Genomic DNA, 20,284 nt, shown 5'->3' on the forward strand with positions numbered 1-20,284 from the left:
GTTTGGCCCAAAACATGCGATCCTTAATGTGTTAATAAACGTAAGATTTAAAGAAAATTTGTTCCTACAAATTATCTTCCATCGCCATCCGAAATATAGTACATTTTTTTAATGCATACGTTAACACTCAAATCGATGAAAAATGAATTGGAATCTCCGAGCATTCTATTCAGTAATTTGAAGAAAATTGTAGAATTTGAATAGTGCTTGCCAGGCGTAAATGTTCTGATTGAGCGAGTGATTTTCGGGCGTAAACAAAATCTAAACTACCGAAAAATAATAACTGAGTGCCGATACTCAGAAAGAAATAATACTGATCAGTTTAGACTCGCTAAACTATGGTTTATGTTCACATAACGTATATACATAACGTTTTGTTTTTTGTGTCCCGCGTTTGACCTCTGACCATCTGGTCACTTTACTATATATACAACGCCTACGCAATGAAAGCTGAAAGTTATGTTGGGAACGTTCCAGACACACTTGATAAATTGAAGAAGCCGGATGATTGGCCGCAGTGGAAGCTAGTAATTGATGAAAAGTTGAAATCGCTGGTTGAGAACAGCACATTGCAGCTGGTGGACTTACCTGGCAGGGTAATATCGATTGACAGCAAGTGGGTTTCCCGGCTCTAGCCTGGACCAGATGGATTGATCCAAAGCTTGGTCTCTAAGGGCTTCACGCAACGATTTGGGTTTGACTTTTTGGAAACGTATGCGCCTGTGGTCAATAATGGATCTGTTATCATACATTAGCCAGTTCCAGTGTAACTCCGAAGAAGAACAATCAATGCGTGCAAAAAGAACACTCCGCCACAGACAGATCAACCGGCAGACTTAGGCGGCGGTGACACTGGATGCAGAAAAGTATTGTATGCAATAGTGAAGCTAAACAACCACATTGAGTTGTATTGGTGTGGTTACATTGCTTCCCCCTTGCTTCGTTCGTATTCGTCAGCTTCTATCGAACAAAATTGTTTGTTTCTATTCGTACAATCAAATTTTCGTGCGTACTCCTATCCAAAGTAACCTTAGCCTTACTCGCTAAGGTTCTTGCTCTAGTATCGTCTGCCAAAAATCGTGGCGTCATAGGAGTTGAATTGAAATGAAACGATAACGAATATATTGAAATGTTGACTGAATTTGAATCAGACTTATTTTGAACCAGCAAGGAGGAATAATAAAACACTGTTTTAAATTGAAAGATATATATTATAACAGATGTATAAAAGATTTTTACGTTTGATTCATACACTCACTTAAACGCAACAGTAGGCACAAGTATCTCGTGTCCGATTTCTATGATTTTCCCTCTAATATAAACGCTGGGTTCGATTTGGATGGGTAAACTAAATATGAACTTGTCCATCACACCCACAATAATTGCGATCTCAATTTCATAGCGCATTCCGATAGAACTCTCCGCATTTTCTACAGCAATTTGAACCTTCCTGGGTATCATCAGGTCCATCTCGTATGTTACCATTTCGTTAGTAACGGTATGTCTAGTTTTGATGCGATTAATTTTACTTCGTTTGCAGGAACGATTTTCCCACTGTATGAGTTTGATGATTATCGATCGAATATCCAAAAGGTTGGCCACACTGACAGATATTGGGACAAATTGACCAGGGTTGAAGCTTGTGGTGGGTACCTTCACGGAAATTGATGCACATGTGAAACGCCCAAAACCGTTAAGGGCAATTCCTAGTTGCCGGTCCATTCCGTTGCAGCTACAGCCGATTTGAATGGTTCACGTTAACAAAACCCACAATAGTTGAACTTTACGGTGCAAATTTGTATATCCGTCAATCACGACTCAATAGCACCACTCGAATGTTCGCTGAATTGCATAGCATGCAGGCGTTAGCTTACTCACGCCAAATTTGCATCGCTGTGCGCAGTTGTGTATTTACATAAATTAGTGCCGCTCATATGGGGCTTACGATTAATAAAACCAATATAGCATAGAGCCCATACACACGTCATACTCCTGTCGGTCATGGTTTTCCCTAAGGGTTATCTTGATCTTGACATTGGATTAGCTGGGAAAGAATCACGCAATCATGTGCACACGCTGGAAGTGTTTTTTTTAAATATCGTGCTTTGATTTCTTGTATCCACTGCTGGTTTCTCGGACTACATTAATTGAGGAAAAACGGCGGCAGTATTTCTGTTGTGTCGCTGCAAATTGATGCCAATTGAAGTGAATAACTACAAACGATCATCTGCTTTCTCTCTCTGGTTGTCTGGAAATCAAGATGACGTGAGGCTAGCCCACATGGGCGGCAGACTGTAATGTGGACAATTTGTGAAGCATAGACATTGGTTTCGTGTTTATCTCACTACACAGCCATATTCAGCATGAAACTAAAGATTATTATTATGACATGATATACGATTCGACTCAATTTTGATAGATTGTTTTTCATAACTGTGGAGTGTGAAAATCACAATAATTGGGCGCATCAAACGGATCAGTATGAAATATTGTCACACAGCATAGCATATGAAATCGAATGTATTATCGATATTAAACCAAATTTGTAGGGAAATTTTGTGTCCGTGTCAGTTTCATTTTAAATATAAGGTTGGGGAAAAAGTAATCCATTATTTTTGGGTGAAATTCAAAACATTATTTGAGGGGCTAAGAATGAAAGGGGTGTTAAGTGATTTGATCCACTGTTCGTTAAACGCGCTACTCTTTCGTTTTGATCTTGCCGACAGCAATATCTGTGCCTGCGTCCAAGGTTACCACGACGTCGAACACGTTGTTTGGTCGTGCGAGGAGTATCTTGTTGCCAGATCGAATTTAGAAAACTCTCTTCGGGCTAGAGGAAGGCAGCCCAATGTGCCGGTGAGAGATGTGTTGGCTGGTTTAGACCTTGATTACATGTCCCAAATATATTGTCCTTATATCCTTATATTCTCCTTTTCCTTCGCGAGAAATCAAATCCCTTCTTATTAACAATAGAATAAGATGAAATGTAAAAATATATTAGATATAAGATAGGCTTAAGAATTGAGTGTAATGAATGTGAGTGTGAATGTGAGAGTGAACATTGTCAACATATCCTTTTATCCCTTCCTTTTCCTGAAGAAAATATGTCACCCTTCTAAACTCGAGTAGACCGCGAGTAATCGGTTTTCTACACCATTAACATTAGAATTAAGGAAAAATGTTTATATATACTTGTAACAATACAGTCAGGAGTTTGGCTCCTTTAAACTTATGTAACTGAGCCTGTAAAAATAAACGATTTAATAAAAAAAAAATAAAAGTGATTTGATCGATTTCTGTTCATCAATTTTTTCTTTAATTAATAACTCAACTGCAAAAACGTTCCAAATTGAGTTTGCTACAGAATCCGATAGATGAGGTTCTGTTCTATCTTCCACATTGTCAAATACAGCTGGGAATGAGTTCACAGCTAAGTCAAAAGAGAGACTCGATGTAGAGAAATCTATGACGTCATTTACACCCCTATCATTTTGAGCCATTCATTAATAAGCTTCGGATAGTCCGATTTGGGTCAAATATGCACCGTTTTGTTGTAAAGGTAGCTTCATCATGTCACTCTCATAGAAGTTTTGGTGCTTATTGACGAAAAACTGTAGCAATCGATTTTTACAATATTCTCTTGAACCCAATTTCTTATTACTCAGGAAATTTTGTAATGCAAGAAAAAGGTAATCGCTTGGTGCGAGGTCCGGACTATGTGGTGAACGCATAAAAACATCCCAATCAAGCTCCTGGGGTTCTTCGTAGCCTAATTGGTTGCGTGTCCACTACTAAGCGAACAATCATGAGCTTATAACTCAGGACTCAACTGACTATCTTTGTGTGTTATTCTTGCTACTCTATGAATCAATCATCATGTGATGGTGATCTAAGCCTCTAACTCCACATACGATCGATCTGCTGCATCCTATGGTGTTATTTATAAACACAACAATGGAAGCCTCATAAACAGTTCCGCTGTGTCCAACTGTGAACATTCGAACAATAGAAATATGCTTACGCCGAAAAATGCGGCATGTGTTGTGTATCGATAGAATAGGAATGAATACTCTTGAATATTCTTATATATGGTCAATGTGAAATATATGAAAATGTGTATCGATGAGATAGGAATACTTCTACGCCTATATGGTTATTGTGTAATTTACAGCATGAGAAAAAATGTACACGATAAATTCGGCTCTGTTACAGCTGAATTGCTGGATAAGCCTAATAATAAAAATAAAAAAAACAGATGGGATAAAACAAAAGCTTCCGAAGTTTCTGGCGAGTCACTATAGACATGTGTGGCCTGATGGAACACAACACCTCTTCTGTTGGCCAATTCTGGACGTTTTCGGTCAATCGCTGGCTCCAAAAAACGGTCCAGCTGTTGACAATCGAGATCTAAATTTGAAATATTTAAAGAAAAATTAAAATTTAAAAAAAAATGATTAAAATAAAAAAAAATTACATGTATTCAGCTATTACAGTATCGGCACCCTAAACACCATTTACAATTTCAGCGATGTACTTGATGTTCTGTTTGAAAATGCTGGCCGCTGTTTCCGTCGTCGCTACATTTTCCAGCTCCAGATCTCCTCTAATCCATTATTATTAGCAGAAAAAAAACGTTCTCCAATCACTTTCATCACGTTCAATATCGCAGTTAATTTGGTCACATTCAATAATTTTTGACAACATCGCTTGCGAGAAGTTTGGATTTTGCATGAGCTAATATAAACTTTCAAGCGTTGTTTCTCTTACTGGCCGAAAGGCTGTCCCATGGTGGAACGATGCAGTTGCACAGGCCATCAAAAAAAGGAGAAGAAAATCCCTCCGTATCCTACGACGCCTTCCTGATGGAAGCGCTTGCAAAATGATTGCCCTAACAAACTTCCAAACGGCTAGAGCTCTAGCTAGGAAGGTAATAACCGAAGCCAAGCAAAACAGTTGGATGGAATTTCTTGATTACATCAACCCTAATACTTCGACATCTGAACTTTGGAACAAGGTCAACTTACTTAGTGGCAAGAAAGCTTCAAACTGCCTTTCCCTCGAGATTAATGGCACCTTCACCGAAGATCCAGGCATCATAGCCGACCATCTAGCCGACCACTTTGCCACTATTTCAGCCACCTCCAACTACACTAACGAATTCAAGGCTATTAAGGCGGAGGCGGAACTTTTTTCCTCCTGCTTCGGAGCAGGTCCACAAATACAACGATAAGTTCTCTTTGGACGAGTTGTTATGGGCAATAAAAATATCAAAAAGCAAATCAGCTGGCCCAGACGGAATCGAATATCCGATGATCAAGCATCTACCTCTTCATGCAAAAATTCTACTCCTTCAGATATACAACGAATGTTGGGCTAACAGCTATTTCCCCGACGCATGGAAAACGGGCTTGGTAATACCTATCCCAAAAGTGAAGGAGAGTAAACGGGCCGCGAATAACTTCCGTCCCATAACCCTCCTCAACTGCTTAGGGAAAGTCTTCGAAAGAATGATCAATCGAAGACTTAGGACGGCCCTTGAAGAATGCCAACTATTAGACCCCAGACAGCATGGCTTCCGCCGAGGTAAAGGTACGGGTCAACTCGATCGTTTCCTTCAAGAAACTATCGAAAAGGGCCACCACAGCGAAATCGCTTCACTCGATCTAGCCAAAGCCTACGATACCACATGGCGCCATAACATTATCGATCAACTCCACCGATGGGGTTTTGAAGGCTCCCTCTTCAACATTCTTCGCTGTTTCCTAACCAATCGAGGCTTTCAAGTTTACTTCGGAGGAGTACTTTCGGATCACCGTTGCCTAGAAAACGGAGTACCACAAGGTTCGGTTCTATCAGTTTCCCTCTTCCTCGTTGCTATGCAGTCGGTTCTAGAGGTTATCCCTAAAAACACCGAGGTACTGGCCTATGCAGACGATCTACTGCTGATGGCAAGAAATCCTTTCCCAGAAATGGCCCGCAGAAGACTGCAGGAAGGAATCTCGGCTGTTAGTAACTGGGCAAATTCCATTGGGTTTAAGTTTTCGACAGAGAAGTCTAATATAATGCACTGCTGCAAATGTAAAGGTCATAGGAAAAGGTTTAGAACATGTCTAATCAATGGCAGGCCTATTAAGAGAGTCAGCTCAGCCCGAATTCTTGGAGTGCTAGTTGACAGTAAACTATCCTTCGGACAACACCTCAGAAATGCTAAAGCTAGTATGAAGTGCCGCCTGCGGCTGGTGAAAGCTTTAGGTGGCCGATGCCGCTTGAGTTCTCGTAAAACCATCTGCAACATAGGCAAAAGCATTGTCTTCTCTAAAATTCGTTACGGCATCGAACTTTTCAGCCGTGCCTCTTGGGCTCACTTGAATTACTTAAAGCCTGTCTACCATAGTGTGATTAGATATGCATCAGGAGCCCTTCAGACCAGCCCAATAAACGCTCTGCTTGTGGAGGCTGGCGTAGTTCGAACACTTCCTCACAAATATCCTAGCCACTAAAGCCATCCGGACGTCCGAGAAATACCCTGATCTTCTATCCATTTACTCCAGAGCCAACATTTGGCTGCAAAATATTAGCCAAGTCACCCTCCCGACTATTGCCCCATTAAGCAGAGTCGGTCAACGCCCATGGCACGCACATCCGCCAAAGATAGACTGGTCAATCAAAAATGCTGTTAGGGCTGGGGAAGCCAGCAGAATTGTTACGGCCTGTTTTAATAACCACCTTCATAACAAGTATCACACCCACCACAAAATCTTCACAGATGGGTCTTTTGATGGAAACCTAACAGGGTTTGGAGTTTTTGCCAATAACACGGAGCTAAAATTCCAACTGCCTTCCATATGTTCGGTATACTCCGCCGAAATTGCCGCTCTCCTTGTCGCGACATCACTCTGTGATAACGACAGTAAAGTGGTGATCTTCTCAGATTCCTATAGTGCATTACGGGCGCTACAAAGTGGCGATAGTAAACACCCTTGGATACAAAGCATTGAGGAAAAAATTACAGGGAAGGACATCACTTTCTGCTGGGTTCCAGGGCACTGCGGAATCCAGGGTAATGAACAGGCTGATCGTCTCGCCAAGGAGGGTAGGCTCTCCGAACTATGGACCACCTCCCACCCAGCAAAAGACACCATCAGATGGGTCAGTCAATCCCTCAGATTGAGCTGGGAGAACAGTTGGTATTTTTCCCGCGACCTCTTCTTAAGAAGGATCAAGAATACTACCCTTCCCTGGAAGGATAGTATTCTCCGATCTACTCAAGTATGTCTGACACGTTTACGTATCGGGCATACATTTTTAACACACAAATTTATCATGTGTAGATTGGAACCAACACTATGTGAGTCATGCAATGTAAGACTCACGGTGGAACACATATTAATCACATGCCCTAAATTTAATGCTTCAAGAATAAAGTTTCAGGTCGCAGACACCATAAGGACAGCACTATCGGACGACGCCGTCGAGGAAAGAAGGACCATCGATTTCCTAAAGGATACAGGTTTATTCGATCAGATCTAATGTCTAATTACTACATTTACCTATACTGATAAAATTTCGTTTGTCTTCTCTTCTACTTTCAGCAAAAGATGAGCAGGTTTTTTACGCCCCTTTTAGAAGCGAGCTCCTCAAGCACACTAAAAGGGGCTTTTTCCCTGCTCCAATTGTTTGGTTGTGTTTTTGACCCCGGGGCCGTGTAGGGTGCGGCTATACGACATACATCCATAGCGGTTACTAGGACTGGGTCGAGCGAGAATAACGAATTTTGCAATAGTTTTCTTAGTTTTCTTTCCAGTTAAATTTCCCGCCCTCAAGGGCAAGAGACGAATGAACTCTCAGAGTTTAAAGTCTCTTTAATTCAATACCGTTACCGTTCTCTTACTCATCATTCTCTGCTGTTGTGTTGAGAAGTGAACACGTATTCTCGTTTGCTCTTGTGTCTAGTGAAGAAAAGTAAAAGTAAAAGTAGGAGTGTTAGTTCTCTCGCGCTGGACGTCGACGTCCCCATGAACCAAGCCGTAGGCAATACATACTCTGGCGTAAGTGGTAGCAACAAAGCGAAGCGCTCCCGATCTACAAACGTCGCCGAGCAATCGGGCGAATCCTCTGATCCGTCGGCCAAGAAGCTGCTGGTGAACAATCGATATGCTGTTCTCGAGAATGGTGACGAACCGAAATTAGAAAAAAAGGAAAAACTGCCGCCGATCTATGTGAAAGGCTTCCCGGAGGGGCTTCATGCTCGAATTGCCTTTTTCATCGAGAAGGGTTTGAGGTGCACCATCCGCCGTAGTACGGAGGGCTTCAAATTGATGGTCCCTGCCATGAGTCACTATAAGGCCGTGCTGAGATACTGAAACAGCGGAACTGTGAGTATTTCTCTCACGACATCGAGGCCGAGAAACCGTTCAAGGTGGTGCTCCGCGGTCTCCACGATATGGACTCTAACCAAGCAAACCATTTGTCATGACAATTGTCATGCGTAAATGCGAAAACAGAATAGAAACGTACGGTATGAGGCATGATGTCGACGCCAACCTCTCTCAGTTTCTATTCTGTTTTCGCATTTTTGCATGACAGTTGTCATGACAAATGGTTTGCTTGACTGTAACGAATTATCGGCTGAACTCGAGAAAAACGGAATCAAGCCAGTTCAAATTTATAAAATGAAGCGGCACGACCAGACCCGGAAGTACCGTGACCAACTTTATCTCATTCATTTCGCCAAGAACTCGACATGTCTAAATGACCTCCAGAATATTCGGGAGCTGTTCCATATCGTGGTTGTGTGAGATCGCTACAGACCGGTCCACAGAGACGTTACCCAATGCTCGAATTGTTTCATGTTTGGGCATGGCACACGAAACTGCCACATGGCATCCCGCTGCGTTAACTGCGGCAAAACCCACGACACTGATGCATGTGAACATATGGAAGACGGTGTCCATGTCTGCGCGAACTGCGGAGCTGGTCACAATCCCACCAGCAGTGCGTGTCCGAAGAGGGCAGAGTACATTGAGATCCGGAAGCGTGCCTCCGTCAACAACCAACCAAGACGAAAGCGCAACCCACGTCCATCAGCAGTCAACGATGTGCAATTTCCCGCGCTTCAACAACGCCGTGCAGCTCCAAATCTGCCCCCTCTTCCACTCAACAATGTACGAAACCGTGGTGAACCCGCCGCCCCCACCGCAAGCAACCAAGTGGTCCCTAGCGGCTCTTCAGTGCAACATCGGCTCATGGACGCAACGTCGCAGCAGAATCAAACCCCCCTCCCGGGTCTGTCGTACCTTTGAATGATAAGGAGCTCGTTCTGCTAGTCTCCGAGGTCATCAGGATTCAACATACATGCAAGAAATTGAATGAACAGCTTAAGGCTGTTCTCGCCCTCGTCTCCAAGTATGGACCGTGACATCTTACGTATAGCAAACTGGAACGCTTGCTCGCTCAAGAGTAAAGCCATTGAGCTCGTTGACTTTCTCAATGAGCATGAAATAGACGTAGTTATTATCACGGAAACACACCTCAAACCTGATATAAATGTCTTCCATCCTGATTTCCGCCTCGTGAGGCTCGACAGAACCAGCTCTGTGGGTGGTGGCGTGGCCATCGCACTCAGAAGAAATATTTGCTGTCAGCTGCTCCCATGCTTCGAGCTGAAGATCATCGATTCCGTTGGGGTGGATGTTTCAACACCAGTCGGTCCCATAACTATAGTCGCAGCTTACTGCCCCAAACAAACAAACATACCGGACGGCTCGGCAGCATTTCTTCGAAACGACATCATTCAACTCGGCGGCGGCAGCAGTTCATCATCGGTGGCGACCTAATTGCGAAGCATCAAGCGTGGGGCAACACCCGCTGTAACCGGAACGGTATGATCCTGCACGATGATTTCCAAGAAGCAGAGTACACAATTCTAAGAACAGATGGTCCCACCCGTTTGGGCCGATCCGGTATCCACGCGACCATCGACATATTTATCACAAATACGACAAATATCTTGGAGCCTGTCGTCTACCAAGAGCTCAGTTCTGATCACTATCCGGTGGCGATTGAAGTAGGCTCCTCCGTCAACAGATTCCAGGCTTCGAGACGCAACTACCACCGCGTCGACTGGTCACAGTTCCAGCAGTGTGTCGACACCGATATCGACTATGACATTGTACCCGAGTCAACCGACGACATTATCCGTTCCCTTCAGGCCATCGATGAGGCGATCTCCTGGGCCAGAGACCGACACGTACTGGCTTCAAGAGTGGTGAGTAACTCCCTGAATCTAGACAGGTTAACTAAAAATCTAATTAGACTCCGCAACACTATCCGTCGTCAGTATCAACGTACTGGTCTCCTCCACCTGAAGGCTAATTGCAATCGTCTAAAGAAAATTATAAATGTCAGGATTGTGGATCTCAGGAATAAACAATTTTCAGATCATCTTCGCTCACCCGCAGATTGCGCAAAACCGTTTTGGAAAACTGCCAAGATCCTTAACAATAAACCGCGACCCATTCCTCCGCTCAAATCACCGGATTCGTTCCCGTCACTGCTAATTACATCTGCCGAAAAGGCGAATGCGCTTGGTCAACACTTCGTGTGGATTCTCACAATCTTGGTCGCTCCATGGTGAGTCCCCACGAGCCTATCGTCGCGGAGGTTCTGGCTAGTGCCGCTGATACCCCCATCGTTCTACCAGAGGAATCGAGAATAACGGCTGGTGAGGCAACAGCTACGATCCGTAGTACAAGAAATATGAAGGCCGCCGGGTTTGACGGAGTGCTCAATCTCGAGTTAAAAAACTTGAGCATTGGTTTCTTCGAGCACTTGGTATCGATTTTCAACAAGTGCTTGGAGTTTGGCTACTTCCCGTCTCGCTGGAAGCTAGCCAAAATAATACCAATCCACAAGCCTGGTAAAGACCTTACCAGTGCCAAAAGCTATCGCCCCATCAGCCTCTTGTCATCAATCTCAAAGCTGTTTGAAAAACTGATTCTTAGTCGTTTACTAGAGTGTGCAAATCAGAATAACATCTTCCTCCGGGAGCAGTTTGGGTTCAGGAAAGGTCACTCCACTATCAGCCAGCTTGCGAGTATCACGAACATCATTAGGCGGAACAAGTCCATGTCCAAAACATCTGCCATGGCATTGTTGGACGTCGAAAAGGCGTTCGACCATGTCTGACACAATGGTCTTGTGTTCAAGCTACGACGTTTCAACTTTCCGATCTTCCTTATCAAGTTCATCGGGAACCATCTCTCGGACAGGACTTTCCAGGTCTCTCTAAACAACACGCTCTCCGGTATGTTCAACGTCATAGCGGGAGTTCCGCAGGGTAGCCTCTTAGGTCCTACCCTGTTTAACATCTATACATCTGATGTTCCTCCCCTACCTGGTGATGGCGTGCTGCCGATGTTCGCTGATGACACCGCTATCATCTGCAAGGGTCGAGTGATACGTCCGTTAACTAGAAATTTGCAGAGAGGCCTGGATGTTCTTTCTGACTACTTAAAATCATGGAAGATATGCATCAACGCGGCGAAAACACAAACCATAATATTTCCACACTCCAAATCACCATGACTTGTTCCGCCTAATGACGTGAAAGTCCACCTCAGCAGCACTCCCATAAATTGGTCGAGTGATGTAGTCTACCTGGGTCTCACCCTGGACAGGAATCTGAACTTTGCTTCCCATGTGAACAAAACATCCACGAAGTGTTCCAAGCTTATTAAGTCGCTTTACCCGCTCATCAATCGAAAGTCTACTTTAACGCGGAAAAATAAACTTGCGATATACAAGCACATCGTTTTACCGGTGATTGAGTATGGTCTGCCAATCTGGGAAGGTTGCGCCAATAGCCACCGCCGTAAACTTCACGTCATCCAAAACAAGATTCTTCGAATGATCCTGGACAGTTCACCTAGGACACGAAATTTCGAGATCCATCGGTTGTCTGGTCTTCAGGTGTTGAAAGAGCGAAAAAATCAAATCCTGACTAGATTCAGGGAGTCTTGCCAGCGGTTTCCGCACGCATTCATCCGGGAGCTAGTCCCATAGTTTATTTATTCTTGTAGTTAGGTAGGTTATCAAATTTTTCCCAATTAAAAATTCTATATTTGTCTCCTTCCGGGCTCAAATGTAAATTAGACTACAAACGATACATTGTTATAAACATTAATAAAAACAAAATGCAATTTGAACAAAGTTGCCGGGCCCCAAGGCTGATCAATTGACATGTAAACTAAAAAATTGTACTAGATTTAAGAAAACTTGAATAAATACCTTTTAGTCAAGTAAAGGGTGTGTCACATCAAATTGCATCACGGAAAAAACGCTGTAGAAATTTTATTTTTAGGAATTATATCTTCAGCTTTCGCTTATAATCATATAAGAGTGTATAGATCACGTTGGCCATGCTTCACTGTCAATTTTTCGTAAATTTGGAAAAATGTCGTCGAACGAAAAAGAGCGTCGTGAATTAATCCTGTGCACTCATTTCGAGAATCCGGAGTTGTCACATCGGGACATCGTCCAATTCACGGTCAGCAGAGTACTAAAACGATACTTCGAGAACCTAACCATCGACCGGAAGGTGAAGAACGGCAAAAATGGATGCTCCGTCAGTGAAAAAGATCACAAGCGCGTAGTTAAGCAGTTTAGACGTGATCCGAGAAGTTCGGTCCGGGATGTCGCCAATATGTTGAATTTGTCAAGTTCATTCGTCCAGTGGACCAAGCAGCGGGAGGGCCTGCGTACATACAAGGTTCAGAAGGCTCCTAACCGCGACGAAAGGCAAAACATGGTGGGGAAGACGCGAGCCCGGAAGCTGTACACCGAAATGCTGACGAAGCCGTATTGCCTGGTAATGGACGACGAAACCTACGTCAAAGCGGACTTTCGTCAGCTGCCGGGCCTGTTGTTCTTCTCCGCAGAGGACAAATTCAGCGTTCCGGAGGAGATTCGCAAGCAGAAACTATCCAAGTTTGCCAAAAAGTACATGGTGTGGCAAGCGATCTGCTCTTGCGGAAAGCGGAGCGCCCCCTTCGTGATGACCGGCACGGTAAACGGGCAGGTTCACCTTAAGGAGTGCCTACAGAAGCGCTTACTACCACTATTGAAGCAGCACGAGGGCCCGACCATCTTCTGGCCGGATCTCGCTTCGTGCCACTATTCAAAGGACGTGTTGGAGTGGTACGAAGCCAACGGGGTCACCTTCGTGCCAAAGGAAATGAACCCGCCCAACGCGTCGGAGCTTCGCCCAATAGAGAAATATTGGGCGATTATGAAGCAGGCCCTCCGGAAGAACCCAAAAGTTGTCAAATCGGAGGCGGACTTCAAGAGAAAATGGATTTCTGTTCAAAAAAAACTACAACCTGACGTTGTACAGAACCTTATGGACGGGGTAAAGAGGAAGGTGCGAGCATACGGGCTTGGGCTCGATATGAATAACATGAAAATGCCAAAAGTTGTTTAATAGTTTTTATTTTACTGTCTAAAATTTTCAAAAGGATCGGTCTACTGGGCGAATTTCTACAGCGTTTTTTCCGTGATGCAATTTGATGTGACACACCCTTTAGTCAAGTGTCTTACTTACTTGCTTACTTACGCTGTTTCACAGAACGAACTGTAGTGTTCGATAGCGATAGTGCTGGGAGCACAACGATTATGTTGAACAGTGAACAACTTGTTTCTAATAACATGTTGAATGTTATTATAAACAAGTTGAAACAATTATTGCAGCTGTATTGATATTCAAGTAAGCACAATCTGTTCAGCAATCTGGTGAAATTAGTTAATTCAATAAATTGATTCGAGTTCCCTTTTAAAATAGAATGAACTATCACTTTTTGTTCTGCTTTAATTTATTGTGTTCAACTCATATCGTTCACAACAAAGTAATGCTGTAATAATCGATAACGTTGTTTTTAACGTCCCGCTGGTTCACTTCTTGCAGCATCCCGTTTTGACGCAGTCTGGACAGCATGACTCTGTGCAGTCACATTTGCACTCGCAAGTTTTTCCTTGTCCGCAAGAAGCGGCACATTTACAATCTGCGAAAACAAAACCGTTAACCTCATTAAGCTAATATTTCTATCCACACTTACTATTTTCACGACACTTGCACGGCATTTTGATGATGTTTTCTGATTGATCGTTTCACTTCACTATGCTTATCAGTCAATTCTGGAATCGGATCTTCCACCTGGTTGGCTCGCACCTTCGAATGATACATCCACTATCGAGGTCTGTCATTTTATAGGTGATCTGAAGTGTTCGATTGCGATAGTGCCGTGAGCATTACGATTATGTTGAACAGTGAACCCAGGTTTAAGGGTCGTGTGCAACTCTTCCAACTAGAAATGTTGCTGCAGAATAGTTTCCAAGTCTGTTAACACTTTTATTATTCCATGAAAAACTGTTTGTTGTAATTTTTTTTTTGTCTAACTTTTAGGTGGATGAACTTCCTCCACCAAGTGGAAAGGCGTCATCGTTCTCTTATCTCGTTTGTTGTTCCACGCGGAACCCTCCAGGGGGGACCGTAGCGAAAAAGCTTTGCGAAGTATACACACGAAACGGCGTCATCAAAAGTCTGCCATTAGAGCTTCGGGAACGATCTCGAATGAGCGCAAATTAACTTCGACAGCGACGGGTGCATGGCGCGATGCGTATGTTTTGGTTCGCGCGGACCGCCACGATTGCACACGACACTAACTATATCCATCGAGCGGCACTTTTGCCTCGTGCTTTCCGCTGAGTAGGATGCCTAAAATTACCTATAAAAGTATCATAACCCGACGCGGACTGCATCATTCGACAGATTGCAGTGTTTGTGTGTGCAAGAGCAGTTGATAAGCGCGATTAGAGGAAAAGTACTCTCAATTACACTGATAGACCAGACAAGATGCCGTGCAAGTGTTGTGGTAACGGTGAGTGACCTGAAATAGTGATTTTAAATTGGCAATTTTCTGGACGGTGTGTTTTCTGTTTCTGCAGATTGTAAATGTACATCGGGCTGTGGACAAGGCAAACAGTGTGACGCTGGATGCAATTGCAAGTGTGCCCAAGGAACTAAGGATGGCACCCAGTCTGGATGCTGCAAAAAGTGAAATATCAGTTTAGATTATGCAATGGGAGTCTCGTTAAGGATAAGTTAGTTTAAGTTTCGTTTATAATACAAAGGTATCAAAACATTTTTTGTGTGAAATTATGCGGAAAGAATTACCTGCTATATCACTTCCTCGTTGTGTTATATATCTACGGAGTTGGTTCATGAAATTCAATCTTCCGTGAACTGAATTGAGCATGTCTCCGAATGCTCTAATGCGTATATTTTTGATCACCAGTTATTCGAAAGGGACCTTTCCATTTGCGTATGTCAGCTCATGATTGATATCGGGTCAACAAATTGCGCTTCTATCGGATAAAATGGAATCGACGTGGCTAAGTGTGAGAGTGTTCCAGAAATATTTTATTTATTGGGGATTTAATTTGCTGATAATTCGCTTTCCCCGGCCACTTTTCTGTTCTCTCTTAACTCGTGGTCCAACAGGCTTCGATCGGACGTACCTTAGGGCAAACCAGTCATGTGCTTGACATTGAAACATACCAAATCACTCCTATTCCATTTTTTGTGACGCATGAATGGTCTCGTTTAAAATTTGTGCCTGAGTCCGTGAAAGTTTCCCTTTGCCAGCAGCTTGCGTTCACTTCGCGTATTCTCTTCCAGAGTAGACGAACTGTTCATTGCAACATTTAACAACAAAAACTACTGTTAGCACTCAAGACAGCAACTTTCATTATTATATATTACTAGCCGACCCGGCAAACTTCCTTCCGACCAAAATTTATTTTTCGTCATCACATCACGTTTTCTTACTAAGCGCAAGTTCATGGTTCCAATCGAATCATTGATTGATTTTTTAATCTACCCTTTAAAATTATCTTTTACTATAAAATTCCTAGTACTTCTACCAAAACTCGTCATTATAATATTAGATTATTTTCAGACACAATTCTCGTTCAAGATTTTTCAACCACTTGCAAATAACATGTTTCTCCGTTGCATGGAATAAATGTTTGATACAGAAAATATGATAGAATGAAGACAGTCCTTAATGCGTTTTATCGCATTAAAATCCATTTCCACTTTCGAACGAAGATCAATTTCGTTACCGCAAACATCAAATGAACTCACAGCGCTCGCCAATGAGTAATTGTAGAACACATGCGTATTGAAGTTTTCCCATTTTCCTTCAGAGTTTTCCAAAAATTTTCAATTGTCCTGTCAGGCTGGAATATGTTTGGTAGAAATATGTGCGTTATTTTTATGAGACCCCCTCTCCTTTCCAGAGGAGGAAAGGGTGTCATACCATCATAGAAACATTTCTCGTACCCAAAAACTCTCACATCCCAAATTTGGCTCCATTTGCTTGATTAGTTTTCGAGTTATACAGAAGTTAGTGTTTCATTTGTATGGGGGCCCCCCTTTAGAGAGGGGGAAGGAGTGTCAAACTACCATAGGAACGTTTATCGAACCCTAGAACCTCTATATCTTCTTCTTCTTCTTCAATGGCACTAACGTTTCTAGAGGAACTTCGCCGTCTCAACGTAGTATTACTTGCGTCATTTTTATTAGTAAAGGGTGTGTCACATCAAATTGCATCACGGAAAAAAAGCTGTAGAAATTCGCCCAGTAGACCGATCCTTTTGAAAATTTTAGACAGTAAAATAAAAAACTATTAAACAACTTTTGGCATTTTCCATTTTTCATACTTCGAGCCCAAGCCCGTATGCTCGTACCTTCCTCTTTACCCCGTCCATAAGGTTCTGTACAACGTCAGGTTGTAGTTTTTTTGAACAGAAATCCATTTTCTCTTGAATTCCGCCTCCGATTTGACAACTTTTGGGTTCTTCCGGAGGGCCTGCTTCATAATCGCCCAATATTTCTTTATTGGGCGAAGCTCCGGCGCGTTGGGCGGGTTCATTTCCTTTGGCACGAAGGTGACCCCGTTGCCTTCGTACCACTCCAACACGTCCTTTGAATAGTGGCACGAAGCGAGATCCGGCCAGAAGATGGTCGGGCCCTCGTGCTGCTTCAATAGTGGTAGTAAGCGCTCCTGTAGGCACTCCTTAAGGTAAACCTGCCCGTTTACCGTGCCGGTCATCACGAAGGGGGCGCTCCGCTTTCCGCAAGAGCAGATCGCTTGCCACACCATGTACTTTTTGGCAAACTTGGATAGTTTCTGCTTGCGAATCTCCTCCGGAACGCGGAGAAGAACAACAGGCCCGGCAGCTGACGAAAGTCCGCTTTGACGTAGGTTTCGTCGTCCATTACCAGGCAATGCGGCTTCGTCAGCATTTCGGTGTACAGCTTCCGGGCTCGCGTCTTGCCCACCATGTTTTGCCTTTCGTCGCGGTTAGGAGCCTTCTGAACCTTGTATGTACGCAGGCCCTCCCGCTGCTTGGTCCGCTGGACGAATGAACTTGACAAATTCAGCTTATTGGCGACATCCCGGACCGAACTTCTCGGATCACGTCTAAATTGCTTAACTACGCTCTTGTGATCTTTTTCACTGACGGAGCATCCATTTTTGCCGTTCTTCACCTTCCGGTCGATGGTTAGGTTCTCGAAGTATCGTTTTAGTACTCTGCTGACCGTGGATTGGACGATTCCCAGCATCTTACCGATGTCCCGATGTGACTACTCCGGTTTCTCGAAATGAGTGCACAGGATTAATTCACGACGCTCTTTTTCGTTCGACGACATTTTTCCAAATTTACGAAAAATTGACAGTGAAGCATGGCCAACGTGATCTATACGCTCTTATCTGATTTTAAAGCGAAAGCTGAAGATATAGTTCCTAAAAATTAAATTTCTACAGCGTTTTCTCCGTGATGCAATTTGATGTGACACACCCTTTACTTAGTTGAGATTTCTATGCCAAATAACACGCCATGAATGCATTCTGAGTGGCAAGCTCTAGAATACGCGTGATCACAGTGCAAGTCGGAGGAAATTTCTTTGACGAAAAATTCCCCCGACCAGAACGGGAATCGAACCCGAACACCCGGTATGTTAGTTATGACGCTAACCACTCGGCCAAGGCAGGTACAAAGAACCTCTATATGCTAAGTTTGATTCCATTTGTTTGATTAGTTCTCGAGTTATTCAGCACCCTCCCACCCTCTTTAGAGAGGGGAAAGGACTGTCAAATCACCATGAAAACATGTATTGCTCCCTGAAACCTCCGTATGCCAAATTTGGTTCCATTAGCTTGATTCTTTCTCGAGTTGTAACCGTTCGAAGTTCCGACACGCGAGTTTAGCTAAATCAGGTGGCTTTAGCGCCACTCCCAGAAGGGAAGCGTGTTATTTGCCCAATAACTATGTATCCTCTCACGGTCAAGCTAGCCTCGAAAGACCACGCACGATATAGGGAAAAGGTTACGAACCCACGCGAACCTCTCTGCAAAAACTTTGTTCTTCAATTCGATACGATTTTCGCGCGAACCTAAATTTTCAGAAAACTTTTCGTTTCGATATTCCATTTTTAGGAGAGGGATCAACCAGAAAAACTCCCGAATAATATTCAACCGGAATGAAATATTGTTTCATTGAAAGAAAAAAACTCTTTAGTAACCCTATTCACAATATAGGGCCTGATTCTCGAATACACTTCACGGTGGAAACGAAATAAACGGCACGCCATTGAACTACGTTTTACGAGTTAGTGAAGTGTCGAAGATAATAATGAGTTCTCAGGCAGAATGAGCACTTTTCAAATAAAAAATCATTAATGAAAATTAACTTCTTCGTATCAAACTGGTATTTAATGTGAGTGGAAAACTTTGTTTTCTTCATGTGATATAATAATCTCATACAAAACATTCATCTGAAGATAATAATGATAAATTTAGTGGGAAACTAATATCGTATCCAGATGTCGACACTGTACCGTTGTCATCGCGAATACGTTTCATTCCGTTTCCACCGATGGCCATGCGTTTAATTTGTACCCGACCTGCGCGCAGGGTTTTTACCGTTCTGACGATGTGCAAAGAAAAGCTCGATACAGCCGCAGCTCGATTTGCTGTCGGCGAGCTACCGTTTGTGCTCGTGGGTACCGACCAGGATTCCGCGGTCAGGAAACTCAAAAAATGGCACAGCGTATGATGACGGATGCTGCAGGGCACTGCGAAACACGCCGAGTGCCGGTCGGACGATCCTCTTAGGACTTTCGTCCGTTCGTTGCGGATAAGGAATCCTCAGGAAATTATTCCGGATAATTGGCAAATCCAGAATCCCGGATATGCTGTCTGTTGAACAGGCAATCTGTTCAATGGAAACGCTTGATTGATTACAGTGTTGGCTTAGGTTGGGATGAAATGGAATTTACCTTTGTTTCTCAAAATCAACGTAAAAATAGCGAAACTAAATCTGTATTCACACTTTACTAACTGCTGTATCAAATAAAAAATAAAATGAAATTACAACACTACTTTTCACTTCCGAAACAATATTTCACAAAAGTACTATTTTGTACTTCTCGCACTTTACACAAAATCGTTCCGCTCTCCGACCGCTCCGCAAAAGAAATGGCCGAGAGTTCCAAAAAATTACAGGTCCTAACTGTAGTATGCCAAGTTGCCATTGATTTCCGCCCGTAAAATTTCTTCACAAGAAATTCGCCGAATATTCCCTACTTGTTTGCAATTAATTGAGAGGAGCTGGACCCCAAAAAAAAAGTTGGGAATTACGATGCATAGATGGTATTGCGTATTATTAATTCCGCACTGGGTGATATAATATTTTTTTTTATTCATTTTTATTTATAACTAGCTAACCCGGCAAACTTCGTTCCGCCCATTTACTTGATTAATTCTCGAGTAATGCAGAAATTTTTGTTTTATTTGTATTTCTAAGAGAGGGGGGAGGGGTATCTAACCACCATAGAAACATTCATTGCACCCTAAAGTTTCCATATGCCTAATTTGGTTTAATTTGCTTGATTAATTCTCGGGTAATGCAGAAATTTGTGTTTCATTTGTACGGCAGGGGGGGAGTATCTTAACACCATAGAAACATTTATTGCATCCTAAAACCTCCACATGCCAAATTTGGTTTCATTTGCTTGATTAATTCTCGAGTAATGCAGAAATTTGTGTTTCATTTGTATGGTAGCCCCCCCTTTGAGTGTGGGGAAGGACTGTCTAACCATCATAGAAACATTTATTGCACCCTAAAACTTTCACATGCCAACTTTGGTTTCGTTTGCTTG

General features: G+C 43.1%; 1 long non-coding RNA gene across 1 annotated transcript; it reads right to left on the reverse strand.

The window, feature by feature from the left end:
- Positions 1–13,850: 13,850 nt before the first annotated feature.
- Positions 13,851–15,215, reverse strand: LOC129777959 (uncharacterized). The gene is made up of 2 exons (XR_008743333.1): positions 14,112–15,215; positions 13,851–14,057 (listed from the first exon to the last, which is right to left on the reverse strand). It is a non-coding gene; the product is annotated as an uncharacterized LOC129777959 (long non-coding RNA).
- Positions 15,216–20,284: the final 5,069 nt, after the last annotated feature.

This window comes from Toxorhynchites rutilus, chromosome 3 (assembly GCF_029784135.1).
Source record: "Toxorhynchites rutilus septentrionalis strain SRP chromosome 3, ASM2978413v1, whole genome shotgun sequence".
NCBI lineage: Eukaryota > Metazoa > Arthropoda > Insecta > Diptera > Culicidae > Toxorhynchites > Toxorhynchites rutilus.